Source organism: Sceloporus undulatus, chromosome 4, assembly GCF_019175285.1.
Source record: "Sceloporus undulatus isolate JIND9_A2432 ecotype Alabama chromosome 4, SceUnd_v1.1, whole genome shotgun sequence".
NCBI lineage: Eukaryota > Metazoa > Chordata > Lepidosauria > Squamata > Phrynosomatidae > Sceloporus > Sceloporus undulatus.
Genome location: NC_056525.1, coordinates 152,389,812 through 152,398,161, shown reverse-complemented (window position 1 = coordinate 152,398,161; position 8,350 = coordinate 152,389,812). Strand labels below are relative to the sequence as shown.

General features: G+C 39.0%; 1 long non-coding RNA gene across 1 annotated transcript; it reads left to right on the top strand.

Annotated features, from left to right (window-relative positions):
• Positions 1 to 1,085: 1,085 nt before the first annotated feature.
• LOC121927944 lies at positions 1,086 to 4,992 on the top strand. The gene is made up of 3 exons (XR_006103397.1): positions 1,086 to 1,156; positions 2,583 to 2,669; positions 4,906 to 4,992. It is a non-coding gene; the product is annotated as an uncharacterized LOC121927944 (long non-coding RNA).
• The last annotated feature ends 3,358 nt before the right edge of the window (positions 4,993 to 8,350 follow it).

The window sequence follows — 8,350 nt, the reverse complement described above, 5'->3', positions numbered from 1 at the left end:
TAATTCTTCTTCCAGAAGATTTAGAAACTTTCCTCAGTTCTTTCTAAATCATTGTTCAGTACTATTCCTTGCTTCCTATCACCTTCTATCAATCTCAAGATATCCCCCTCCTCACACTTATCATTTTCTTCTTTCTGTGTAGTTGGGTATTACTTCAAAATTAAGAGCTGAGCTGCAGTTTTATTTTCCTAGAATGTCTCTGTGGCTTATCGGGCCCAATGGCATTCTTAGACTGCATCTGCACTGCAGAAATAATTTTGTTTGACACTGCTTTAACTGCCATGGCTCAGTGCTAAGGAATTCTGGGATTTGTAGTTTTGCAAGGTATTTAAACCTCTCAGAGACCACTGGTGCCACAACAAACTACAAAACCCAGGTTTTCTTTGGATGGCGCCTTGACAGTTAAAGCAGTGTCAAGCTGCATTATTCTTTCAGTGATGCAACCCTAGAAATAAACATGACTTTGCAAACTTTGCAGCACAGCAGTTTCCCAAAATAAAAATTAAAAAATCAGGGGGAGCAGACAACATGACATCAGGACCCCAGCAGCATCTGACAACTTAGTGGGACTGGTGCAGTTGGAAATTCAGATTGTGTACTTTGAGACACAGTGATTTCAGTTGTTTGTACCTGTGATTTCCATAACTAATGGAAAGTGAACGAATTATTAGATCAGATTAGATTAGATTAGATGAGACTGGAATTGAGAAACATTTTAAAGAATTTTAACTCATATTCTAAAATAAAAATTGACTTCCCAGAACTTTAAAAATATACAAGCTAAGGGATAAATCTGAAATAATTTAATCTTCAAGAAGGCTCCTTTTAAGACTGTGAAACTTGGTAATGGAGAGGCAAGGGACCAGTCTTCTTGATACCAATTTTGAATAGTGGAAACAACCATATACATCATTTTTCAAAACTGTGTATCATTTTCCTTTTTTTTCCCAGAGGCAAAAGTGCACTGTTTTTAAACACTGTAATGCACTCAATAATTCTTCATTTGGGAGAGGGGGGGAAATATAAGTTTTCTTGAATGGCAAATACCTTGCAAGGAATAATAATAATAATATGTACTGCATTATAGGAGCTGGTAAAACACACTAGTGACCTATCTGAAAAGGCAAATCTGAAACTGGCATTGGATGCTATGAAGGTAAGTGTGACTAATAGATTGGTGAGTAAACCAGGGGTATAGCTATCGGGAAAAGAAGGGAATTGTCCCCCAAATAAGAATTTCCCCTCCCTGATGAAAATTTCCTTCAGTCCCCAAGTTTCTAATTGCCCTGTGTGTGTGTGTGTGTGTGCATGTGTGTGTGTGTGTGTGCGCGCGCATGTGCGTGTACACATGCACGCACACACATACCTTCAAATTGCCTGTTGATTTATGGTGACCCCATGAATTTCATATGGTTTTCCTAGGCAAGGAATAGCCAGAAGTGCTTTTGCCAGTTCTTCCCCTGAAATTACCCGCAGCACCTGGTATTCATTGGTGGTTTCCCGTCCAAGTACTAACCAAGGCTGCCCCTGCTTAGCTTCCAAGCTCAGATTGGATCTGGTGTTTTTAGGCCCTTAAAGAGAGTGGAACACTAAAAATCATTTGCACATAGAAATCATATTTGCTGTGCTCCTACACCTTTGGTACCGGTTCCTGCCCTTTTCTTTAGGCATCTAAATTATACAGATTGGTATTCTCTGGGGTTTGGTTCCCGGACAACCCCGTGAATGCCAAAATCTGTGGATGCTCAAGTCCTGTTAAACAGAATTGATAGTAAATTCATGTGGTAAAATCAAGATTTGCTATTTGGAATTTATATATTTTAAAAATATTTTCAAGGTGTGGATAGTTAAATCTGTGTATAAAGAATCCATGGATACAGAGGGTTGACTGTATTTGCAAATGTTCAACTGAAGTTTTAAGTTACTACAGTGATAGAAATTTGAAGAATGAAGGAAAAGTTCATCGAGGGGATAAAATTGTTTTGGGTGAAATTTAAGTATTACCTTAGTTAAGAACTTTTTAAAATTTTTAACCATTTGAAGTATGTGTATATAATGATGGAAAGAGAGCTAGATTTTAAAAAGTATAATACATTGTCTCTTCTTCCTCACAGTTTGTGAGCAGCCTATCCATCTTTTCCTTCTGTTTTACTAGAGAAACTGGTGCCCTGATATGTTTCTTTCATGGTGGGTGGAAAAGAAGCATAACCACCCCACTGATTATATGCACAGCTTTGAAAACTTACACCAGCCATACTGACTGGGAGAAACTGGGAGGTCTAATCTGAAAAGTAATGCTTTTTGGTGGCAAACAGTGGTCTTCTAGGTGTTGTTAGATTACAGGTCCCATTAGCTCCTAGTCAGCAAAGCCAATGGAGAACAATGCTGGGAGTTGTAGTACAGTGATATCTGTATGGCTTCATTTTGTGCACCTTCTTGTACAATGTATGCATGCTAATACCTTTTAAGTTTTATTGCTTCTGCCATAGGATGGGAAAGGCTTCCAATGCTCTGTTTTATTAATGATGTGTAAAAAGTCCATGGCTGTTGTATTTCAGATTTCCTTTTCTCCTGTGTTTTAGGACTTGGCGCAGTATGTAAATGAAGTGAAGAGAGATAATGAAACTCTTCGTGAAATTAAACAGTTCCAGTCCTCAATAGAGAATTTGGTACGTCTTTGTCCTGTGCAACTTGCTGATCTTGGTATAAAGTTTTACTGAATCCCCTCCATCCCAGAAGTCTTGTTGCTCCTTCATTCATAAAAATAGGAGTTGGCCAACACTAAAATATGTTTAATGCCAGGCTAGTGTCAACACTGGAACTGTAAATGCCATAGCTCATTGAGAGGTGGCAGAGCAAAACCTCCAGGACTGAGACCAGTCAAGGTGGAGCATTAGGAGAGATCCTAGGGAGGTGAATCCCGCCAAAATTTTGTTCTTTTCCTCCTTATTCTTATATTGGCATGTATGTGTTTGTGTGGGGACAGTGCACAGAAATATGTGTACATTTATTTATGCATTTTACCAAGTTTATGTGTATTCTACAAAATAGATTTGTGTGAAATTTTTCAGTACATACTGTGTATTTTGGTCTGTTTCATTTTACATTGTACATTTTGTTTTGTATACACCTTATTTTTCCAAAATAAGCTGTGCAAATGTGTATTTCTTCTCCCAACAACTCAAGTGACTACTTCCTTTGCGGCTTCAAGCCAATTTGGAAGTAGTCAGTTACAAGTCAGAGGCTAAGCCAAGGTGTTGCAAAGTGTTCTAGAGAATAAGGTACAGGGGGGCGCATTCCCACTATGATTTAAAGCCAATCGCTTATTGGGTTATATGACCATCGTTCCCATTTGAAACCAGTTCCGATCCTACTTTGATTGATTTCTGTCTTGATAAAGCGAGACAAACACCCCCCCCCCAGTTTTTCCAGACATTAGTTTCCTAGCGGTTCTTTAGAAAAGCATTGATTCCGAAGCATGTTCAATAATTGGGAACGACAGATCTGAATTGAATCGTTCTGGAGGGGAGGGGAGGATCTAATGGCATAGGGGTGTTTACCATCCCTCCACAGTTTCTGGTAGATCCACCATTCCCCCTCTCAGCGCTGCCTTTATGCTTGTGGTGTGACCTATGGGTGCATTATTTTTTTAAAAAAATAAAATTGATAGAAGATTCAATTCATTGATTTTCCAATTACTTGCAATTAGTGAGGCAAGTACAGTAGTCCCTCGGGTTACGAAATTAATTCGTTCCGCGGCTCCGTTCGTAACCCGAGTAATTTCGCAACCCGAAAAGGCTAGCGGCTAGCGCTGAAAAGCCGCTAGCCGCGCTTTGCGGTTTGAATTTCGTGCCGAAAAAAAAATTCGTAACCCAAAAAAAACATCGTAACCCGGAACAGTTTTTTCCTATCTATTTTTTTCGTATCCCGGAAATTTCGTAACGTGATCAATTCGTATCCCGGGGTACCACTGTAGTTGCAAAACCAATGAATTGAACTTTCTATCAATTAAAAAGATAAAAGCTTTGATTCTTTGGTTTTGCAACTACTTGCAATTACCCGAGTGATCCGATGGCAGCTCATAGTGAGGCAGGTAGTTGCAAAACCACTGAATCGAATCTTCTATCCATTTATTTTAAAAATATATATGTATAGTTCCCAAGCTGGGCTGCCCGGGCTTCCACTTACGTCACTGATGATGCACAGATGATTGACATGCATTTTGAAGCGGCATAAACTAGTGGGGCTGACAATCATGCCAAAAAAGAAACAATTACAAGGGGATAATGAAAAGATCCGCTTTCATAGTGGGAACAACAGACCTTTTGAAATCTGTTTACCAATACGGAGTGACGGCGACTTGGAAAATGCTTTAAATGTAAGTGGGAATTAGCCCAGGGAATCTGTAAATAGGTTAAATAAGGCAGCAGGGAGATTGGGAAGGAAATCAGGTTTGCAGGAAGTTTAGAAGAAGAACAGGGCATTTGATGAGCAAAAATATTTAGATCAAGGCTAGAGAGCTACATAAGGAACTCTGGTTGTTTCTGAGGCTTTACCTGCAAGTGCTTGATCAGCCAAGTGGATGCATGGATGTTTGGTGGATGCTAGTAAAAGCTACAGTGAGGCCACAAGGGCTGATATTACTGCTTGCTTCTACTACTCTGCACTCTGGAGTGACTTATCTAAATGATCACAAGAGATATGCAAGGCAGTGTTGGACTGGAGGAAGAGGAGGCTGTGAGAAATTGAGTACCAAAAGGCAAGTTTGATGTGTGTGAGAGAGAATGTGTGCTTCTAGCCTTATGTTTCTATTTTGTGATTGCCACTAATTCCTCCAAGGCTCTAGACAAGTAACAAACATTCTCAGCAATCTTTAAGTATTTAATGCAGTTTCTACATTTTCAGAACCAATCACTGTTACTCTATGGAAGACCACAGGGTGATGGCGAAATAAGAATAACAACCCTGGACAAACGGGCGAGGCAAGATAGGTGAGAAGTTTTCTGAATCTGTGTGAAGAGGTCTTCTTTTACACTGGATAAACTCATGTGTATCAAAACCCCTTGTTTACTAATAGTTTACTAACCTTCACATTATTTATTGATTTCCCTATTTCGAATAAAGCTGAAACATGTTAGAATTTTGTAGGGTTGATTTTACACAGTAAAAAGTGCCACTACAGGAGTGGGGAGTGAATTTTCATCAAAAGGGCATACCCCTCAAGGGAAAAGTGCTTTTTGCTGCAGAATTGCTATCTGCTCCCCTGCCTTAAGAAAGTACTTGGAATAATCATGCTACACACATTGCTGCGGCTTCCTTTCTTTGAAGTAACTGCTGTTCTTGTTCCTCACAGTTCATGTGTCCCCTGAAGGAAATGATAAAATGGGAGTCCTCCTTTTCAGGGCCAACAGGATAATGTTTTGTTGATGAGGCTCCCCCCATCAAAAGTTCTTCTTTGTGGATTTTGTTTTTGAAATGTTCTTTTACTGTTCAGAAACTTGACTTCAGAACTAGAGTGCCGTATTTAATACCAGTATTTCACAGCTGCATGGTTTGAAATAATCTGGCAGATTATACTCCACAGTCCATCATTTTTTTTTTTTTTTGGTTTCTATTTCATTTATCCATCATCAGATGTTCACTGGCTGGTTTACAGAGCTAAAAGTAAAATAAGAAATAATATTTAAAAAATAATGACTCAGAAAACAGTTAAAACAACATAAAATTTTCTTCAAGCATAGATTAAACAATTAGCAGCCCATATTAAAAAATGCTAAAGTAGTGTTTAAAAGGCAATCTTGTTTAAAAGTCCTGGCCACATGACCTAATGTTTGGAAGCTGTTCCAAGAACCATCACTTGAGCATCTAATGACAGTGGATGCATAAGTGTGGACCTAATTCTTGAAGGGAATATTTTTCACTGCTAAGTGGAAAGGTTAAATAGGTTAAATGGAAACCATCTGTGTCGATGAAGCAACCAGCAGCAGTATCACTGTCTTCACTGGACGTAGTGTCAGTTGGCTCCTCCTTATTTAGTCTATTACCATACCATAGCCTGAATCTGAAAGTCCACCACTTCAGATGGATTTGATTGCAAAAGAGGTAGAACTGGTTCTCATGGATGTATTGAAGACAACTCAGCCCAAAATTTGGGATGATCTTTTCCAGTAGTTCCATGTAGATTCTAAAAATCACGGAAGAAGAATAGATACGCCCAGCACCCCAGAGCACAGGTATCAAAAATATGTAAAACTCAGTCCTTCAAGTGGGAAAGGAGCCATTGCCTAGTGGTGGCTCCCACAGCCAGCTTAGAAAGATATCCAGTAGGATGCTACAGTTGAAGGCATCAAAAGCTTCTAAGGAGAATCAACAGGGTAACTGTGTGTCATCCCACATAACAGCAAAGCTATTTCATAACCCAAATTATGTTTTGAGCCTGATTGAAATCTTCTAGGTATTCAGTTTTATCCAAGATAAAACTGTCCAGCCATCCGTGTCAGGTATGTTTCCCAGGAAGGGAATGTTAGCCATTCACCTCTAATACTTGATAACCTTCAAAGACTATGCTAGAACTTTGTTTAGGAACAATTAGATTGCAATTTTTTAAAGCAGTTGGGACTCTCAAAGAAGCACTTTGAAAGCATGATGCCATGCATTCATCTCACCTTGCTATATTTATGAAGGGGTAGGTTCAAATGTATAGGCTATTGGCAAGACTTGATCAAGCCCTAGTTCTAGTAAGTGAAAATATTCCAGCACAACTGGACCATATGCTGCTTTGGACATCTCCACTGACAGCACTGTTGTAGAATCCAAGGCACATGAATGTGATTGTGCTCTATAGCTTATAGCCTATGCTTTATAGATAATACAAAGCCTTTGATTGTGTAGAACATGAAAAGCTATGGATCGCTTTTAAATAAATTGATGTACCACAACATTTGATTGTCCTGATGTGTAACCAGTAGGCAGGACAAAGAGGCCACCATTAGGACAGAATATGGAGAAAGAGTGGTTTCCAATTAGGATGGGGGTGAGGCAAGGATACATTTTATTACCCTAACTGTTTAATTTATACACTAAACATATTGTAAGCAAAGCCAGATTAAACTCTGGTTTTAATAATTGGAGGAAGGAACATCAATAATTTATGATATGACAGATGACACCATACAATTAGCAGAAAACAAAAACTTGGAAGGATCACTGAAGAAAGTAAAGGAAGAAATGCAAAGGCAGGTTTTCAATTGAACATTAAGATAATAAAAATAATGACCACAGATGAGTGACATAATTTTAAAGTAGACAATGAAGATATTGAAATAATTCAACACCTTGGCCCAGTCAATCAGAAAGGGGACTGCATTCAAGAAATCTGAAGAAGGCTAGGACTTGAAGGGCAGCTATAAATGAAATAGACAAGATCCAGAAGTATTAAGATATACCGAGATACCGTAAATAATAATAATCAGTTAATTTGAAATGTGGTGCTGCAGAAGAGTTCTACGGATACAGTGGACTGCTAAAAAGAAAAATAAATAGGTCCTAGAGCAAATCAACCCTGAGATCTTTCTAGAAGCCAAGATGACTAAACTGAGACTGTCATACTTTGGCCATATCATGACTCACTAGAAAAGACAATGATACCTGGCAAGGTAGAAGGCAATTGGAAAAGAGGAAGACCACATTCCAGATGGATAGACTCAATCAAGGAAGCCAAAGCCTTGTATCTTCCCCATTCCAACCCCCTTCAAATGTAATTTTGAGCTAAATACCCATGTGAACACAGTAGGAAGAAGTTTGTGTCTTGGTGGCACAATGAGGTCAGATGAATAAATAAACAGTGGAGATATGAATTTGTATTGGCCTATCATTAAGCAGTAGCACCAGGGGGGCAGAAAGTAATCTAGTAAAAGAAACATGAACTTTCCAGCTGAGGAAACATCCATATGTGGGAATAAGATCAAAATATTGATTGCTGTTCAGGCTACCTGGGTTAACTGAATCCCGACACCATATCTCCCCCTACCATTCTTATAAGAACAGTCTTCATTCTTTCCCAAATTCAGAAAAATCATCAAGGCCTATACTTAAGGCAAGCACCAAGCACCAAAACAAAACAGAGTTTTTGTTGAAATGTATGGAAAGGAGAAGAAAGTCAGAAACATATTCTTAACCTTCCCCCTTCTCCTTTCTTTCATGGTTTGGCCTCTTCTCCTTGTATGTTGCTTTGCTTGGCCTGCTGTCGACCTTGCAGAAATACCCACCAATGATAATATGTGTTTTCACAGGGATGCCAGTCACCTGGGAGCAGTTCCTTCTCCTAGCGAAAGATAATACTCAGAGTCTT